Here is a 20,905-nt window from a genome sequence, read left to right as displayed (position 1 = left end):
TGCATTTCATGTTTTGCTTCTTATTAGCTGGGTGGCCTTGGGCAAGGTATGTACCTCTGTGAGCCTTTGTTTCATCCTCAGGGATATGGGAATAAGAAGCCTACCTCATAAAGTTGTTATGAGAATTCAATGAGATAATGTATGTGAAGTGCCCAGCCCAGTGCCTGGCATAGGGTGGGTGCTCAAAAATGTCATGACTGATGCTCAGCTGCTGGGAACTTGGAGGGACAAGTGTCACCTTGGGGAAGGGGTGCTGATGGATCAAGCAGGTCTGGGAGGAATCTTCCTCCAAAAAAACTTTACTTAAGCCAAGCACACACCTTGCTGGAGGGCGTCTCCATCTGTAGACTCCAGCTTGGAATGCTCCCCTTGCAGAGGTGCGGAGGGCCTGGCTTGCAGCAGGTACCTCCATGCAGTGAGTTTTCTGCCCCTTCCCTTGTCTTCTGCTTTCCTGTGGCCTCCCTCAGCCTATTCTCCCCTGGAGAGAGAGTACGTTTCTGCTTCTCCTTCCACCTCCCTCCTTGTTCTGTTTATCCAGAGCAGAGTTTTTTTTTTTTTTTTTTTTTTTTTGCCTTAAACACCAGAACTTTCCAGTTTTCTTGCTCCTCCCCAATCTACCCCTTCTTCCTGCCCTTCCTGCAACCTTTTCTCTTAATAGCAATGGACATTTGTACAGTGCTTTGGATCTTAGACAGCATTTCACACGCATTATCAGACTTTGTTCTTTTAATTCCTTTAGAGCATAAAACATTGGCCAAAAGATCCTGTTGTTTTACAGATGAGGAAACTGAGGCACCCCAGGTTGAGTGACATCCTCAAGGTGTCCCAGTGTAATTCTTCACCTGCTCTCTGTCCCTGGGCCTTTGTGCTTCCTTCTCCTTGTCCCTCACTGCCTACTGGCATGCATTTCTCCATCCTTGCCTGCCACTCCTCCTTTTTCTTTTCATCTCTTGACAGCAGCAGGATACATTTAGGGAGGATAATGGGATAAACTTACGGGCAGTGAGGATCTGATTAGGGGAGATGGGTAGCCCAGAGAGGCCCAGAAAGATGTGACAGATGGCCCCTTGTCATGCAGTAGCCTTGTGCATGGGAGCAGGTAAATACCAAAGATGACTTTTTGGGGGCATAGCCTACTTCAGGAGTCTCACGTGTGCTGGGGGCTCAGAATGCACCAGGCTGCAGCAGTCCTGCTCTGCCCTGCTCAAGGAGGCCACCTAAGTGGAGGAGAGGGTATACTGGCAGGGCAGTAACCAGAGAGACAGATGGGCTTTGTATAGGAGTTTCCTCTATAGGGAATGGGACCCACTGGTGGTGAGCGCTCCACCCAGCTGGTGGGTCTCTCCCTGAAACCACAGCTCTTACTGCTGCCCTGCCTTTTTCTCCTGCTGGGAAGGGCAGTGGGAGCCACAGAGCCACAGCAGAGCTCTATACTGTGGATTTTATAGCCTTGTCAACTTGGAGGTCATCTTGTCCATCCCCTGCTTCTAGGCAGGATGCATTAATAAATGTTTAGTAATCTCCTTCCATGAGCCAGACACTGTTCCAAGTGAACAGATAGAGAAGGTCTTGGCCCTCATGTGTCTTGCAATAGGGGAGACAGGCACTAAATAGGCAAGAAAGTTTTGAAGTGAATGAGCTGGAGCAACGGGTTAGAGAAGAATTCTGCTAAGGTAGCCCAGGAAGACTCCTTGGAGGAAGAGTTGTGTGAGGTGGGACCCAGATGATGATGTAGGGGAGGAGAAAGAGCAGGTGCAAAGGCCCTGAGGTGAGAGGAGCTTGTTACACTTGAAAGAGGGCTGGAGAGTAGTGAGTGCTGGGGAGTTTGGGCCTGAGGGATGCGATTGGATTTCTACTCTGAGAAGGCCACTCTGGCCTTGAGCAGGCACCCGGATGGGAGTAGGGACATGGGCCAAGAGGCCGCTGCTGTTGCCTACTCGAGACAGCCTGGTGGCTTAGTCCATGGTGCTCGCCAGAAAGGCAGTGAGGAGGGGCTGGGTCTGGGATGCCTTCTGAGGGAGAGCGGGAGCCTCACTGAGCCATTGGATGTTGGGTGTGAGAGTGGGAGTGGGCTTAAAGATGACTCCCAGGTTTTGGCCAGAGTAATTGGGTGCACATGGTTTCACTTACTGAGATAGATGAGGTGTGTGAGAAATTTCTAGGAGAGATGGCTCCAGGGTTTCAGCTTTGCTTGGTCTCCTTTCACAGTACCACCATGCACTTTGGGTTTCTTGCTGATGTTGATCCTTCCCTATTCAGCCTGCTCTAGCCACTCCTCCGCTAAGTGGCTGCTTCCTAATGCCTTCACACACCACCCTCAGACTGTTCCTGCAGCACGAAGCGATGGTTCTGACAGGGGCTGTGTTATGTATATGGAGTGATATGGTGTAATAAATGGCCCCCAGATTTAGTAGCTTAAAATAGCATCAAACACTTATTATCTCATGATAATAAATGTTTTGGGGGGTCAGGATGTTGGGAGTGGCTTAGCTGACTGGTTCTGACTAGGGGTCTCTCATGGGGTTGCAGTTGAGATGTTGGCTGGGGCTGCAGTCTTCTCAAGGCCTGACGGGCTACAGGATCATTTTCCAAGGTGGTTCTGTCATGTGGCTATCAAGTTGGGATTGGCTGTTGCCAGGTAGCCTCAGTTTCTCGCCACACGAACCTCTCCATAAGGCTGCTTGAGTGTCCTTACAACATGGTGGCTGGTTTCCCAAGGGTGAATGAATGATTCAAGAGAGAGCAAGGCAGAATCCACAATGTCTTTTATACACTAGCCTTGGAAGACACACTGTTATTTCTGCAATATCCTATTGGTTACATAGGTCAGCCTTATTCAGTGTGGAAAGAATCTACATAAGGGCTTGAATACCATGAGGCAAGAATCAGTGGGGGCCATCTTGGAGGGTGACACTACAGATGCCCAGAGACAGGGCAATGCAGACCTGGCAGCTAGGAGGCCATGGGAGTGTTGGGAAGGGCAGGGTATGGGAATCAGACCTACTTGGGTTTGAACTCTACCCCCGCTGCTTTCCAGATATGTGAGCTGGGTTGCAGAGGATTAAATGCACATTGGCATATAGTAGGCACCTTTCTCCTTTCTTGGAACGATAGTTGAAGCTTGGAAAGAATCACAGATATTCTGTGCCCAGCTCTCTGCCACTTGGACAGAGAAAATGCTTGAGAGAAAATGCTCCTGCTGGTAGAGGTAGAGCCTCAGTGCCGGCTCACAGTCAATGTTATCTATGTGTTGACTGCGCATCGGAAGGCTGAGAGCTAGGTTACACCCCAGCTTCCCGAATAGTACCTAGTCCATAGTAGGAGTGCCAATAAAGGGATAGAAGGATGGAATAAAGGAATTTTGAGAAACAAGTCCTTCCTTTCTGGGGAGAGGCTGAGGGGATGGAGGAAAGCGGGAGAGAAGTAGCAGCAAAATCACTTTAAATACCCCTCCCAAAAGCCTTCCTACCTTCTGACACAGAGGGTGCTCCAAATAATAATTCTAATCATATTCCTTTTTCTAATTGGGGTTTGAGTCACACTCTCAATTATACAAAACTCAAATGTACATTCTGATAGATTTGTACATACATGAGAACCAGATCATGATCTAGAACATTCCCAGCACCCAAAAAGTAACCCCTATGTTCCTTCAAGTCAATATGCCCCAAAGGTAATTGCTATCTTTATCTGTATCATCAGAGATCAGTTTTGCTTGTTCTTGAATGTTCATTGAAATGGAATCACACAGTATGTTTGCTTTTGTGTCTAGCGTATTTCGCTCAGCATTATGTCTGGGAGGCTCATCGTGTTCTTGTGTTGCAGGAGCTCATTCTTTTTAATTGCTATGTTGTATTCCATTATGTGAAGAAACCACAATGTATTTATCCATTCCACTGTTGATTGCCATTTGGGTTCTTTCCAGTTTGGGACTGTTAGGAGGAGACCTGCTATGAACCCTTAGTCACCTCTCTCTACACAGAACTTTGTAATCTACAACATGTTTTCCCTCATCTTTGTAGTTCTGTGAGGTGGGCAGGGCTCACAGTGGCCCCATTGTACAGATCCAACATCCAGGCCCCATGACGGTGCCCACCTTGGCTAATGGCACCTTGGCATAGGGGCCTTGGATGTGATTCTGGTCTGCTCTGAGTTAAATGGGCAGGGAGCAGGTGAGGAGAGAGAACAAGAGTGAAAGCATCAGACACTGAAGAGAGGGATCTGGGTCAGAGCCAGGAATCTTACCGTAGTTCATGGAAACCCCATTCTCCAGCCCTCCCACTACATCTCCTGAAGGAAGTGAATTCCCAGTCTCCCTTAGTTCTCACCCTTACCCCTCATTGGGATCCTTATCTGTTCCCAGTTGTTTCTCTCCTGTTGAGGATTTAAAATGAATGGCCCAGGACTTGTCTTCCAATTTTTTTTTTTTTTTTCAGAGACTGGATCTCACTGTGTTGCCCAGGGCAGAGTGCAGTGGTGTGGTCACGATTCACCGCAGCCTCGATTTCATGGGGTCAAGCCATCCTCAGTCCTCCCAGCTCAGCCTCCCGAGTCTGAGCTGGGACTGCAGTGTGCGCCACCATACCTGGCTAATTTTTTTTTTTTTTTTTTACTTTTTGTAGAGATGGGGCTCACCATGTTGCTCAGGCTGGTGTTGAACTCTTGGGCTCAAGTGATCTGGCTGCCTTGGCCTCCCAAAGTGCTGAGATTATAGGCATGAGCCACCACACCCTGCCTACCTTCCACTTTTATGTTAGCACATGTGCTGTGTGTATATAGCAGCTTTTCTTCCATTTTGCTTTTCTCTGCTGTCCCCTGCTGTATGACTCCATAACTTTCAAATAAGTTTTATTTATGTATTTATTATTTTAAGTAGACTTTTAATTTTAGAATAGTCTTAGGTTTACAGAAAAGTTGCAAAGGATAGTACAGAAAGTTCCTGGGTGGCAAGCAACCAGTTTCCCCTAGCCCCTGGATACATTTTGGAAAATGCTTTCCTCCCTGCTGATCCTCACTCCTTGTTTTGAAATAGCAGTTTCAGTTGACAACAGCAGCGTCTTCCAGCCAAATACTCTTTGTCCACTGCAGGTCAAGACAAGAGTTCAGTGAAAAGACCAGGCAGCTGCTGGGCAGGCAGATGGCCCAGGCCTCAGCCTCTTGGGTGGCTCTTTCTTACCCACTGGTTTCCTTCCTTAGCTCTCTGTTACCTCTTTCCAGGCCCTGTAACTTTCCTGTCCCAAGTACCAACTGAGGCGGAGGGAGGAGGCTGCAGCAACAACTTGGTCTCCTCCCCTGTACCAAAAGAGCTTAAAGCTCATCCTTTAAGCTTGAAAGGAAAGGAAATCCCATAATTAACCCCCACCTCTCAGTCTCATTGCACATTACCTTTCCTGCTAGTCTTGTAAACACACCTGCAGCCTTCTTTTACAGTTAGGCTGGAGGCTTGTATTCTCCTGCTAGCGTAAATACCTGGGTGGGAGGAGGTTCATGGCCCCAGGACCCATCGATGGCTCTGAGCTTAGTGGAGTGTTTAAGCTCTTTGACTTTGGAGACAGGCTTAAGTTTAAATCCCAGCTGCGTCAATAACTAACTGTGTGATCTTGGGCAAGTTACTGAACCTCTCTGGGCCCCAGCTTCCTCATCTGTAACACGGTGATTCTAGCAGTATTTATCTTGTAGAGCTCTTGTGAGTGCTGGGAATGGTAACACTACTAAAATGTTAAGCTCAAAACTCACTTGTTAAAAAGTTGCTAACATGTGTTTATTGTTTTGTATTCTTCTGGCCTTCTACCTCCTGTAAGGTGGAGAGAATCTGAGAGATCAACAAAGTTTTCTGTGGGCAGTGGTGTGAAGACTAGATAGAGATTGCTTTTGTTTTTCCTTCTTTTCTCTCTCTCCATTATCAAGGAAGAGTGAGGAAATTCTATAGGCAAATATAGTGTATCTTTTGCTTCTTCGCCTGCTGTATGGCCCCTGATACCTCTAGCAGTGGTTTGAAGTCTTGTCTGCACATTAGAATCACTTGGGTGCTTTAAGAAAACCAATGTCTGTATTCTACTCCCTGGAGATTTTGATTTAATTTGTTTTGGCTACGACCTGACCTGGGCACTGGGATTTTCAAAAGTGGTAACCAGTGGTGGGAATGTAAAATGGTACAACCACTCTAGAAACAGTTTGTCCATTTCTTATAAAATTCAACATACACTTGCTGTATGACCCAGAAATTCCACTCCAAGATATTTATATGAGAGAAGTAAACACATGTCTGTAAAAAGACTTGTTCACAAATATTCATAGCAGCTTTATTTCCAATAGCCCCTAACTGGAACGAACCTTAATATTCAATGACAGGTGAATGGATAAAGAAATTGTGATGTCATAGTACAGTGGGATACTACACTGCAATAGAAAGGAATGATCTATGCGCAACGGTGTGGATGAACCTCTAAAACATCGTGCTGAAAGAAGCCAGACACAAAAAGGGCACATATTGGGTGATTTCCTTTTAATGCATTTTGGAAAAGACAAATCGCTAGTGACAGAGCAGGTTAGTAGTTCCCTGGAGTTGGGAGTGGTGGGGAGATCGGCTGCAAAGGTGTGTGAAGGAACTTCCTTGGGGGATGGAAATGTTCTCTATCTTGATTGTGGTAATTATGCGTGCACCTGTCAAAACCCGTTGAACTCTATTCCTAAAAGGGATGCATTTTATTGTATGTAAATTATATCATAATAAAGTTTATTTTAATAACATTTCCCATGTGCACTTCCTTTGCAGTCACATTTGAGAACCATTGGTCTATGGCTTCTGGAGACCAAGCCCTGTCTTTGTCTTCTTGGCCAGCGCTAGCCCAATACCATGTATTTAATAGTGCTTCCTGGGGTTGAGGGCTTAATTTCCCGTTTTTTTTTTTTAAACAACTTTATTGAGGTATAACTAATTCACATACCATACAATATGCACATTTAAAGTATACAATTCAATGATTTTTTTTTGTAGCATCACAGAGTTATGTGACCATCACTGCAGTCAATCTTAGAAGATTTTCAGCAGCTCGGAAAGAAACCCTGTACCCTTTAGCTTGAACCCCTAATCCCTCTATCTCTCCCCCACCCCACCCCAACAATCATAGCCACTAATCTTTCTGTCTCTATATATTTGCTGACTGATGATTTCATAGCTGTGGACTTCAGGACTGGCTTCTTTTTCTTTGCATAATATTTTCAAGGTATGTCTATGCTGTAGCTCCCTTTTTATGGTTGAGTAATATTCCATTGTATGAGTGTAGCCCATTTTGTTTTCCCATTCATCATTTGGTGGACATTTGGGTTGTTTCATTTTTTGGTTATTATGACTAATATTGCCATGAGGATTCATGTACAGGTTTTTGTGTGGACATCTGTTTTCATTTCTCTTGGGTGTGTGTAGTTGGGAGTGGAATTGTGGAGTCATAGGGTAACTCTATGTTTATTGTTTTGAGGTGCTGCTCAGCTGTTTTACACAATAGCTTATATTGGTTTTCTAGGGCTGTCCTAAAAAAGTATCACAAACTAGGTGACTTAAAACAACAGAAATGTATTGTCTCACAGTTCTGGAAGCTGGAAGTCAAAAATCAAGGTGTTGGCAGGGCTGTGCTCCCTCTGAAACCTGCAGGGGCCCTTCCTTGCCTCTTCCCAGCTTCTGGGGGTCTCTAGCGATCTTTGGTGTCCCTTGGCTTGTAGATGCATCACCCATCCTCTGTCTTCACATGGTGGCCTCCCTGTATCCTCACATCATCTTCCCTCTGTGTCTGTGTGTCTCTGTGTCCAAATTTTTTTTTTTTTATCAGGAACTGTCATAGTTGGTTAAGGCCCATCCTCATGACCCCATTTTAGACCTTGATTACATCTGTAAAGACCCTACTTCCAAAAAGGTGCTGGGGGTTAGGACTTCAGCACATCTTTTGTGAGGGACATAATTCAACCCATAACATAGCTGTGCCATTTTACATTCTTGCCAGCAATATGTGAAGGTTCCAATTTTTCCACATCCTTGTCAACACTTGTTATTATCTGACTTTTTGATTGTAGCCATTCTAGTGGATGTCAAGTGATATCTCATCATGGTTTTGATTTGATTTCCCTGACGACTAATGATGTTGAGCATCTTTTCATGTGTTTTTTATTTGTGTATCTTTTTTGGAGAAATGTTTATTGACATTCTTTGTTCATTTAAAAAATTGGGTTATTTGTCTTTTATTATTGAGTTGTAAAAGTTCTTTATATGTTCAGGATACAAATTCCTTATCAAATATATGATCTGATTTTTTTTTTCCATTCTCTGGTTGTCTTAAAAGCCAGTTTTGAATTTAGATGAAGTCTATTTTATTTTTTCTTTAGTGGCTTATGCTTTTGCTTTCATATCTAAGAATTTATTGCCAAATCCAAGGTCACAAAGATTTACCCCTGTTTTCTTCTAAGAGTTTACAGTTGGCTCTTACATTTAGGTCTTTTATCCATTTTGAGTCAATTTTTATATATGGTGTGAAGTAAGGTAAATGCTGTTTTGCATGTGGTTATCCATTTGTTCCAGCACTATTTGGTGAAAAGATCATTCTTTCCCCACTGAATGGTCTTGGCATCATTTGTATTAAGTTTCAAAACTGGGAAGTGTGAATTCTCTGACTTTATTCTTTTTCAAGGTTATCTTGGCTATTCTATGTCCCTTAAATAAATTTTAGGATCAGCCTGTCAATTTCTACAAAGAAGCCAGTTGGAATTCTGATAGGGTTTGCACTGAATCTGTAGGCCAATTGGGGGAATATTGCCATCTTAACAATTTTGAGGCTGGGAGTGGGGGCTCATGCCTGTAATCCCAGCACTTTGGGAGGCCGAGGTGGGTGGATCACTTGAGGTAGATCAGGAGTTCGAGACCAACCTGACCAACATGATGAAACCCCATCTCTAGTAAAAATACAAAAATTAGTCAGGCATGGTGGTGCACAGCTGTAATGCCAGCTACTCGGGAGGCTGAGGTGCGAGGATCTCTTGAACCCGGGAGGTGGAGGTTGCAGTGAGCTGAGATTGCTCCACTGCACTCCAGCCTGGGTGACAGAGTGAGACTTTAATCAAAACAAAAAACAAGAAACACCAAAAAACAATTTTGTGTCTTCTGATTCATGAGCTTGAGATGTGTTTATATTTATTTATATCTTCTTTATTTCAACAATATTTTGTAATTTTCAGAGTATACTTTTTTACTTCTTTTGTGAAGTTTTTCTTTAGTATTTTGTTCTTTTTGATGCTGTTTTAAATGGAGTTGTTCTTAATTTCATTTTTAGATCATTCATTGTCAGTATATAAAAATATAATTGATTTTGTGTAGTGATGATTTATCTTACAATCATCACTATTTATTAGTTCTAATAGTTTTTAAAGGATTCCTTAGGATTTTCTACATACAAGATGATGTCCTCTGTGAATATAGTTTTAGTTCTTCCTTTCCAACCGGGATGCTTTTTTTTTTGAGAAGGAGTCTGGCTCTGTGGCCCGGGCTGGAGTGCAGTGGCCGGATCTCAGCTCACTGCAAGCTCCGCCTTCCGGGTTTACGCCATTCTCCTGCCTCAGCCTCCCGAGTAGCTGGGAACACAGAGGCCCGCCACCTCGCCCGGCTAGTTTTTTGTATTTTTTAGTAGAGACGGGGTTTCACCGTGTTAGCCAGGATGGTCTCGATCTTCTGACCTCGTGATCCGCCCATCTCGACCTCCCAAAGTGCTGAGATTACAGGCTTGAGCCACCGCGCCCGGCCCGGGATGCTTTTTATTTCATTTTTTGCCTAATTGTCCTGACTAGAAATTTCAGTACAATGTTACTAGAAGTGGCAAGAGCAAAAATCGTTGTCTAGTTCCTGAACTTAGGAGGAAACTATCCAATATTTCGTGACTAAGCATGATATTAGCTGTGGGTTTTTCATAGATGCCCTTCATCAGGTGGAGGAAGTTTCCTTCTGTTCCTAGTTTGTTGAATGCTTTTAAAATCATGAAACGGTGTTGGATTTTGTCAAATTCTTTTAGTGATGATCATGTGGCTTTTGTTTTTTTAGTCTATTGATACAGTATATTACATTAATTGATTTTCAGTTGTTAAAACCACCTTTCATTCCTGGGATAAGTCCCATTTGATCATGGTGTATTTCTCCTTCTTAAATGTTTCTGGATTCACTTTGCTAGCATTTTGTTGAGAACTTTTGCATCTATATTCAAAAGAGATATTGGATGGTAGTTTTCTTTTTCCTGTGATATCTTTGTTTGGTTTTGGCCTCATAGAATGATTTCAGAAGTGTTTGTTTCTCTTCTATGTTTTGGAAGAATTTGTAAAGAATTGGTATTGATTCTTCTTTAAAAGTTTGTGGAGAACATTTAAACCTGTGAAGCCATCTGGACCTGGGCTTTTCTTTGTGTGTAGTTTTTTGATTGCCAGTTCAATATCTTAATTTATTATAGATCTATTCAGACTTCTAATTTCTTCTTGCGTCAGTTTTGGTAGTTTGTGCCTTTCTGGGAATTTGTCTATTTTATCTTAGTTATCTGATTTCTTCATGGTATTTCTTCATAATTCTTTTTATTTCTGTAAGGTTGGTGGCAATGTCCCCTCTTTCATTTCTAATTTGAGTAATTTGAGTCTTCTTTCTTTGAATCTTAATCAGTCTAGCTAAAGGTTTGCCAGTTTTGTTGATCTTTTCAAAGAATTTACCTTTTCCTTGCTTTTGCTTATAGCCACTGTTTATTTTTTATCTTTATTTTTATTTATTTACTTTGAGATGTAGTCTCACTCTGTCCCCCGGGGTGGACTGCAGTGGCACGATCTTGGCTCACTGCAAGCTCCGCCTCCCGGGTTCACACCATTCTCCTGCCTCAGCCTCCCAAGTAGCTGGGACTACAGGCAGCGCCTGCCACCACGCCCAGCTAATTTTTTTGTATTTTTAGTAGAGACGGGGTTTCACCGTGTTAGCCAGGATGGTCTCGATCTCTTGACCTCATGATCTGCCTGCTTTGGCCTCCCAAAGTGCTGGGATTACAGGTGTGAGCCACTGTGCGTGGCCTATAGCCACTGTTTATTAAGTATCCCCTGCATGGTGACTACTTGACACTCTTCTCATTTAATCCTTGAAACACCACACATGAAGCAGATGTGATTGTTCACACTGTCAAATGGGCCATTGAAGGGAAAGTCTTACACCAGTTATGCAACCAGCGGGCAGTGATGTGGGCTTCCTGCTCAGGTCTGAGAGTCTGGCTCTAATGTCTGATAGATTTCAGTACAGCAAGGGACCTCTCTTGTTCTACACTCAGCCTCTACTCCCCGCAGCTGTGACTTCATGATTTTCTGACTTTATCATTGCTTAGGGGAGAGCGATGGGTCAGTGTTCCCTCGAGGTGTTCAGTGAGCCTCAGCATCGCTTGGTGAGCCTGTTCAGCATACTCCTGCCCTCTCAAGTTTGGCTCAGTGCATCTGGGGTTAGACCTAGCGATCTGCATTATTTTTCAACATCTGATGCTGGAGTCCCTGGCAGCACTTGAGGAGCCCGTGTTTGCCCCTGGAAATGCCTCTTCAACTTGACTGGATGCAGGCCCTGGGGAAGTTGCTGCTTCCCCTGGTCTCTGTTCTTTTGGCTTCAGCTTCACTGGGGATGGGTTCAAGGATGAGGCAGGTTTTCGGGGGAGAAGCTACTTCCTCTTGCTTTATAACAACTTTGCAAGAAGTTTTAACTTCCCCTGACATCTTTGAGTCTCTCTCTCTCTTTCTGTCTCTCTCCTTACACATGCGCCCGCACACACACACACACACATGCACACACACGCAGCCTGTTCCCCATAGCAGGGAGGGGCAAGGCTGGGGGTGAGGAGACACTGAGCTGTGACTGGCTTCTCATTTTCCTGGAATGTGGCTCCCCAAAGGTCTCATATTTTTCAGCGTTTCTGACTCTGGGGCTGTGTAAACATCACACAGGGGTTTGCTGCATCTGAGAGACCAGAGGAGTTACAGAGGGGGAGGGTAGGAGCCCAGAGCAGAGAGAAGGGCAAATGGGAGATGGAGAATGGAGAGGGAGAGAGGAGAGGAAAGTCCTGGGGTCCCGGTGGAACAGGATGCTGAATGAAGTGTGCTAGAGGGAACAAAGACCAGTGGAGTCCCACTGAGCAGGTGAGGGATCTAGGAGGGCAGGGTTCGTGATGAGGTGCCAGGGGAGGGCAGAAGGTCCAGTTCAGGTTAGGAGCTCTGTCAGTGGGGTGGGAGGAGACCCCTGGTCCACACCAGCCAACCTGGCTGCTTCTGGCTTTTAGCTCCGGGGGGTCTGTGGTGCCCGTTGAGCTGGCTAGGCAGGGAGAGTGAGGCCTTTGCTGGTGGATCACCCCCTCCTGGGGTGTGGTGAGCCTGGCAGTGGGGAGTGGCAGCTCCTTGCCTCCTGGGGCTCCACCTTGGCTGAGAGAACCTGCTGGTATGGAGGGAGGCCCAGGATGCCTTATGAGAACCCAGCATTCTCTGCTGCTGGGCTCCGCCTGGAGGCTCAGACTCAGTCGTAGTTCTCTGAGCCTCCCAAGCCACTGACCTAGAACTATCCGCTTTCTGAGCCTGGACAGCAGGAGATGTGGCCTGGTGCATGCAGTTGGAGTCCCTGTGGCCTCCAGCTTAGGAGGCTCTTGACTCTGCTATTTACATGAACCATGTTGTATCAGGCAAGTCACTCCCACTCTGAAATCAGGTTTCCTCAGCTGTATAAAAATGGTGACATTGATATCTTGCTGATATCATGCTGACCTTGCAAGGTTGGGGGGAGGATTAGAGAGAATGTAGGTAAAATCCTGGCATGTGATAGGCTTTTGCTCAATAGATAACTCTTGTTCTATTCTTCTGAGATCCTAGCATAATAAAGAGCTAAGTGCCCCAGAAATAACAAACAGCTAACTGCCCCAGAAATCCACCAGCCAGCAGGCCAGGGCAGCTCCACGGAATGACTGTGGTTCGTGCTGCCTTACCCTGTTCCAGTGGATTCCTCTGCCTGCAGCCACCTGCTGGCCATGCATGCCCCCCTCCGCCACAGTTGTTTCTCTCTGCTCCTCCCTGCCAAGGACCTTTGACACCCCGCTCCCTCTCTCTCAGGGTTCTGGCTCCTGGCTGATGAGGGACTTGGCCAATGCCCCTTGCAGCGGGCAGGTGGGTGGGATGTTAGCGGGGGGCCATTAGGAGGAGAGGGGTGTATGTGTCTTGGGGCACAGAGGAACACAGAGCGAGTCACAGATTAACTCCTGGCCTGTTTCCTCTGGCACTGGCCCGGCGCACCCAAGCGAGGGTGTCCAGGGGTGTCTGGGTTCAGACTATGTCCTGTTCGAGGAAGCAGGGGAGGAAGGTGACTCGGGGGTCATATGTGGTTGGAGGAGCAGCAGCAAAGCCCTGGAGCCCTCTTCTGCATACAGAACTCACACTGGCTTGAATTCCACATCAGTGCACAGCATCCAAAACTCCTATATCTTTGCACATACAGGATCTATTTAATCTTATCGTCACAGCAACGCTACAAGATAGGTATTAATATAATCGCTAGGGCACAGAGGAGGAAATGGCTCAGATGGTTGAGCAATGTGCTCACACAACCAGTAAGGTGCTGGAACCAGGACCGGGGACTTGAGCCCAGGCTTAGGGAGAGGCTTGGGGAGAGAATCTGAGCTGAACTCCAAGTCTGACTTTTCTTCTTCAACACTCACTATCTCTGACACTGGGCAAGTTGCACAGCCTCTTTGTGACTTGAGTTCTTGATCTGTAATAGTAATAAACAGTTTTTGCTTTATAAGATGGTTGTAAGAATTAAATGCATTAATGCCTACGAAGTGCTCAGAGCAATAGATAAATGCTACTAGCAATTATGATCAACACCCCTCTGTGAATAAAGTCTGAGGACAGAGGTTGCAGTTGGGTTGGGTGGAGGAAGTGAGCGTGGACTGGCTCGTCGTGTTTTGCTTTACTGAGGCCTGCCGAACCTCCAGGGAAGACAATTTGAATGTTCTCCACTGGACCGGCCGTCTTGTGAGGTGGTGAGCTCTCAGTAGCTGTTTTACATTGTGAGGAGGAAGGTTGGACAGGAAACAGTCAAAGTCTCTTGTTTTAAGATTTGGGGCCTGGGGAGTCAGAGCTGATTTTTAAGAAATTTTATTTTATTTTTATTTTGAGACAGAGTGTCGCTCTGTCACCCAGGCTGGAGTGTAGTGGCGCGATTTCTGCTCACTGCAACCTCCTCCTCCCGGGTTCAAGTGATTCTTGTGCCTCAGCTGCCTGAGTAGCTGAGACTCCAGGTGCACACCACCATACCTGACTAATTTTTTTTTTTTTTGTATTTTTAGTAGAGATAGGGTTTCACCATGTTGCCCAGGCTGGTCTCAAACTCCTGAGCTCAGGCAATCTTCCCACCTAGGCCTTCCAAAGTGCTAGGATTAAAGGTGTGAGCCACTGAGCCTGGCCGTTTTTTTTTTTTTTTTTTTTTTTTTTTAGTAGATGCACATATTTTCATGGCTCACATGATAGGTTAATACAGTCATATAATTTGTAAAGATCAAATCAGTGTAATTGGGATATCCATCACCTTAAATATTTATCTCTTCTTTGTGCTAGAAACACTGGAATTATTCTTGTCTAGCTATTTGGAAATATACATCAGAGCTGATTTGCTTCCTGCCTCCCCTGCTTATCGCTGAGTAGCCTTGGGCCATTTTCTGAAGTGCACAGGTTCTCAGCTTCCTGGTCCATAAGCTGGGGTCATGAGTCCTGCCTGCAGTCTTGTGGTGAGGATTAGATGTATGGAGAGTGCTTTTCCACTCCTGGTGCGCGGTAGCCAGTGACCTGTGATGGCTGTGGTGTTGTGGCAGCAGTATGGTTATTGTCCTTGGATGCAGTCTGGCTCTCTCCAGGTGATGACCCCATGCTGGAGCACCTGTGCCACTTATCCCTGGGCCAGCTCTGTTTGCCATGCTCCCTGGGTGGTCTGCATTCTTCCTCCTCTGCCCTCTTAGTCTGAGCATCCCTTGTCTGATTCCTGGGGGTGTCTTGGGACCCTCTCAGGTTGAACTCCTCTCCCCTTCCAAGGACTTAATTCTTAAACTCTCCTCCAACTCTCATCTGACCCTAATCTGTGTCTTCCTTAGGACCCAAGTTTTTGTTTTGTTACTTTGTATTTTGAGATGATTAAACTTACAGAAAATTTGCAAAAATAGTACAGAGAGTTTCCTTATATCCTTCACCCAACTCCCCCTAATGCTGACATCTTACATAACCATGCATGGTTATCAAAACCAGGACATTCACATTGATCTGACGTTAATCTGAGGATTGTAGTAGAATTTGGCCAGTGTTCCCACCACTGCCCTTTTTCTGATCTAGGATCCAATCCAGGATCCCACATTGCATGTGGTCATCATGTGTCCTGAGTCTCCTCCTATCTGGGACAGTTCCTCTGTCCTTCTTTGTTGCTGATGAGTTTGGCACTTTTGGAGAGTGCTGGTTAGTTGCTTTGAAGAATGCCCCTCAATTTGGGTGTGTTTGATTTTCTCTTTCCATCATTCCTTCTACATTTATTAATTGGAATTCTGCTGTAAAGAATGGTGACTTATCCCCAATTCACTTATTTATTCAATTATTTATAGTCAGTATGGACACCTTGACATTTACTTTATGGATCATAAACTCAGATGATCATTTTTTTTTCCTTGGATCCAATTGATCTAGCTATGGCCAATGGGAGCTCCTTATGTTGGTAGGACCCATAGTTCCTGATTTTTTTTTTTTTTCTTTTTGAGATGGAGTTTCACTCTTGTTGCCCAGGCTGGAGTGCAATGGCACGATCCCAGCTCACTGCAACCTCCGCCTCCCGGGTTCAAGCGATTCTCCTGCCTCAGCCTCCCAAGTAGCTCGGATTACAGGCATGCGCCACCACACCCAGCTAATTGTGTACATTTGTAGAGATGGAGTTTCTCCATGTTGGTCAGGCTGCTCTTGAGCTCCCGACCTCAGGTGATCTGCCCGCCTCGGCATTCCGAAGTGCTGGGATTATAGGCGTGAGACACCACACCCGGCCCAGTTCTTGACTTCTGTTATCTGCTCACTTTATTCGTCAGGGTTCTCCAGAGAAACAGAACCCATATTACGAAATTTATGGTAAGGAGTTGGCTTACACAATTGTGGGGCCTGACAAGTGTGAAGTGTGTAGGCCAGAGACTCAGGTCACAGTTGATGTTGCAGATTCTTAAGGCAGAATATCTTATTTTTCAGGAAACCCCAGTTTGTGCTCTTACGGCCTTCAACTGATTGGAGGAGGCCACCCACCTTTTCAAGGTTAGCCTCCTTTACTTAAGGTACCTGATTGTAGACTTTAATCACATCTACAAAACACCTTCGCACGACACCTGGAGTAGTGTTTGGTTAAATCACTGGGTGCTGTAGCCTAGTCAAGTTGATAGAGAGAACTCATCATTACACTCAGCGAACATTCTTTTCTTGGGAGTATGGAAGTCATTTTCTATATCAATATGGGTGGGGTGGATGAAGAATGGCGGGGGCGTCCCACCAGGCTCATTTGGGATAAAAGTATATCATTCAGGTCCTGGCCTCTTTTGTTTTCAGCTGTGACCTTTGATTCCCGCTCTCTGTGAGGGTTTGTGCAAATCCCTCCTTTCATTTGTAAGATGGGAGAAGCATTGTTCCAGGGTATGTAGGGGATTAGAGGATCTTAAAGGCCCGCCTTTAAGTCACAGTGGGAATGCCTCTCCACAGGGCTTGGCTTCAGATACTTTCAGGACTTGGACCTGGAGTTTTCACTCCTCCTGGGGACACACCTAGGATATTCTTCCTTTCAGGGAGAGGCTAAGGTGATGCCAACCAAAGTGGTTTCTCTCTCTGATCTGATCAGTTTGGAAGAGGGTAACCAAGAGACCAAAGTGGGTCAACCACAGAGCCAAGGCAGGAATTGCGGCTTTAGCCTGTGTGTGTGTGTGTGTGTGTGTGTGTGTGTGTGTGTGTGTGTGTGAGAGAGAGAGAGAGAGAGAGAGAGACCCTGAGATGGTGGTGGGAAACCCTCTGGAATTTGAATGGAAAGCCACTGAGCAAGGCTCCCTAACTGGGCGGAGTTCCCTGAAGTTCTGTAGGCTGCTGGGGGAGGACGGGAGGAGAGGGAGTACTTAGCTTTCCAGGATTTGGGAGGGAGACAGGGAAGCTAAGGAGAGAGGAGCCTGCCTGCAAGGGGAAAACCCTACATACATCCCGAAGACCTCCCTCACTGATGGGGCCTTGGCATCCTACTACTTCCCTGGGTGCCAGTTTTCCTTTTTTCCATGAGGAGAAACTGAGGCTCAGAGTGGTTCATGATTCAGTAGAGGAGTGGCTACCAGACAGTCCCTGAGGGTAACTAGATGCTTTTCTTGGTCTTCTTGGAGGACAGCCTAGGGGGAAACAGATTGAACTGCAGCTGGAGGGAACTGGGGTTGTCCTAAGGAGGGGTCGTCCTCTGGTGGTGGGGACCTGAGAAGGGGGACAGGGGACTGAAGGAGCAGCTGGGACTCCCTTAATTGGAATCTCAAGGATGGAAATGGTTGTGTTGGGCAGGGAAAGGCTGAGCATTCCCGCACTGGTGGGGTGTGTGTCTGGAGGGGTGGATCAGGAGCTGGGTGCTAGAGTCCCAGCCTGCCTGGCATTGACCTGGGAAAACAGCATGGGCCACCTGTGCCCTTTAAGACCACACCTGTTCTTACATGCCCCCTGCCCTGCATCCACCCCTGGAAGCCAGCGTCCGACCCCTGGCCGTGTTCCCGAGAGGCTGAGGCCCCCACTGGCCCCCCTCGCCCTCCATCCTCAGAGGCATCCAGCTGCCTCTGTGTTCTGTGCGGAGACCAGGAGATGGGGTTAGCATCAGTGAGCATTCTTGGCAGCATGCTTGACCACCCCCAGCCTCAATTTCCTCAAATGTAAGATAGGGATAATGAAAATAACACCTAGCTTGCAGGGTTACTGTGAAGAGCTTTGCAAATGGCACGCTGTGGGGTGGATATCCTGTTCCTGGGTGGGTCCATGAGTGGGGGACACTCCTTCTGCCCCCCACTCACTGGATGAGTTAGTGGAGAGACTGGTGAGGTCTCCCAGGACCCCAGTGCAAGGGTAGGTGAGGGACTGTGCAGCGGTGGCCCTACTGAAAGTCCCTCCCAGACCCTCTGCAGCTGCTGCTCCTCCTCCTCCTCCTCCTGCCGGCTTCCCTCTCTGCCCTCCTCCCTTCACACGTGAGGATGATGATAAACACTCTGCCAGCTCTGAATAGGGCCTGACCTCAGCGGCGAGGCATCTCCCCTCACCCCCACCCTCTCAGCCCCAGTCGCATTCCTGGAGAGGCTAGAGCTGAGGCCCCCACTTGCCCCTCTTTCCCTCCACCCACAGAGGCGTCCAGCTGCCTCCATGTCCTCCGGCGGCTGCCCACCCAGCTGCTTCCCTCAGGCCAGTCTCATCAGAACCTTGAATACCAAAGGGCTTGAGTGTGGATATTGGGTGGCATAGTCCATAATAATAATAATAGTGGTTATCATTTATTAAGCAATTAGACACCAGTCTTCATGCTAAGGCACCAGGTTTTATGGTAAGATTCCATGCTAAGGCACTGGGTTCCATGCTAGGGTTCCATGCTAAGGTGACACCAGGTTCCATGCTAAGGTTCCATGCTAAGATACCAGGTTTCATTCTGAGGTTCCATGCTAAGATACCAGGTTTCATTCTGAGATTCCATGCTAAGGCACTGGGTTCCATGCTAGGGTTCCATGCTAAGGTGACACCAGGTTCCATGCTAAGGTTCCATGCTAAGGTTCCATGCTAAGGTTCCATGCTAAGGTTCCATGCTAAGGTTCCATGCTAAGATACCAGGTTCCATGCTAAGGTTCCATGCTAAGGCCCCAGCTTCCATCCTAAGTGCTTTATGTGAGTTGTGTCGATAAATACTTCAAAAAACCCGTGAAGAAGTTGCTATTACTACCATTCCATTTTAGCAGGAACAGAGAGTAAGGTGGGGAGGAGGGGGAAGCTGAGTCTCAGAGAGGTGAAGCTGCATGCCTTACATTACACAGCTAAGGAATGGGTGAAACCAGGACCCCTGGGCTGCTGATGTCCCAACAGCCCCCTCCCCGCACAGTGCAGCACTAGGTTCCCTTCAACCTGTCTCATCCCGGGGCACAGGACCCCGGTCCTGAGAGAAGATGCAAGAATGGGAGGCAAGACTTGCTCAGTGGCCTGGGGCCTGGGCTGCCACGAAAACTGGCTGGGGATCTCCGGGTGTTAAGAACCCTGTAGAAGGTCTGAGTTCCTCATTCTCCCATCCTCAGTTTCCTAGAGGTGTAGAGTTAGAAACCTGGGCAAGCAGGAAGCCTTTTCAGGGCACTACCCTAACCCACCCTAACCCTACCCCACCCTCTGCTGGGTCTCAGGTTCCTGCTGGACTGGTTGCTTACCTGCCTGCCTGCCCGTCTGGGTGGTTCAAGAAGTGCAGGTTTGGGCATCAAAGAAATGCGGGTTCAATGTCCAGCTCTGCCACCCACTGGTCTTGGGGCCTTGAGAAGGTCGCTTCTCTCTCAGTCACACTTTACCTGTCTGTAAAATGGATGGTTAGGTCTACCCATGAGGGCTATGTGGGGATTGGAGAAAATGGAAGTAAAGAACTAGTCCATAGCCACCCTTGGTGAACAGCCACTGTCGTCATCATTTACCATCGTCATTCTCCATTCCAGCCATCCACCCACCCACCGCCAGCGTGGTCTTCCTCTGTGACCAATATCTCTTGTGTAGCCATGAGCCTGCATGCTCAGGACACAGAGGACAGTTTGGGAAGAGGGTGCATGACTGCTGTGTGGGACTGCATGTCAGCTTCCCACGAGGGGGCACCTTGGGAGAGCTCACTGTTTCCAAATGGCATCCAGCATTTTCTCCTTTCCCATTTGACCATGTCAGTTACCACCATCCTACATGACTGCTCACTTCATTAAAAATAAAAAAAAACCGATTTGCTTTTTTAACCTTTTATCTGTTCTAAGTGATAGAAACTGTGGGTTTAATCTATATGTTTTTAATTTTTCTTGAAATACATGAATATTAAAATAAAATTGCTGAGCCATGTTTCCAACTAAGATCATCTTGAATCTCACACTTTAGGAAACATGGAATCAGATTGTGGAGATGGGAGCAGGCTGTTTGGTGCCTGGGCTCCGTGGGGTGTGTGTGTATGTGTGTGTGTGTGTGTGTGTGTGTGTGTGAATTCTTTATTATGGGAGATTTCAAACCTATACAGAAGTACCAAGAATGGTCTAATGAACTCCCTTGTACCTACCCCCAGCTTCAACAACCATCCACTTTTTGCTGTTTTTGTTTCATTTGTTCTCCCTCTTCTCCCCACCTTTTTTTTTTTGCTGGGGTATTTTTCAAGCAAAACCCAGACATTATATCACTTTACTTGAAATACTTCAGTATGCATCTTTAATAGATAAGGACTTTTTATTTTAATATTACCATAATACCATTATCACAGTTAACATCATTAATAATAATTTCTTATGATCAGCTACTACCCCGTCTGTGTTCAATTTTCTCTAATTATCTCAAAAATGTCTTATTTGGGTTGATTTCTTTGAATCAGGCAGAAGAATGTAGAAACTGCGCTCTCTCAGGCCTTTGTCTATTTCCATAGTAATCATGTATTGACATATATCATTGGCACCACCTTCACCGACCAGTTGGTGATACATGCTGACTGTTTCTGATGGGTCCTTATTTCCTGGTGAAATCAGGAGTCCAGTGTCTGGACCCCTCTCATGTACAGCCTTAGCCTGCCAGTCCCACCTCCCTGTCCCCAGGAAGGAGAGGG

At 46.4% G+C, this 20,905-nt stretch overlaps 1 protein-coding gene across 3 annotated transcripts in view; it reads left to right on the top strand.

The window, feature by feature from the left end:
• LOC105481198 (tensin 1) overlaps positions 1-20,905 on the top strand; it is a 206,471-nt gene that overhangs the window by 26,131 nt on the left and 159,435 nt on the right. The gene's annotated exons all lie outside the window — the stretch shown is intronic.

The sequence above is a fragment of the Macaca nemestrina genome, chromosome 11, assembly GCF_043159975.1.
Source record: "Macaca nemestrina isolate mMacNem1 chromosome 11, mMacNem.hap1, whole genome shotgun sequence".
In the NCBI taxonomy this organism is placed as follows: Eukaryota; Metazoa; Chordata; class Mammalia; order Primates; family Cercopithecidae; genus Macaca; species Macaca nemestrina.
Note: the sequence above shows the minus strand (reverse complement) of the source record. Positions and strands in the feature narration are given on the sequence as shown.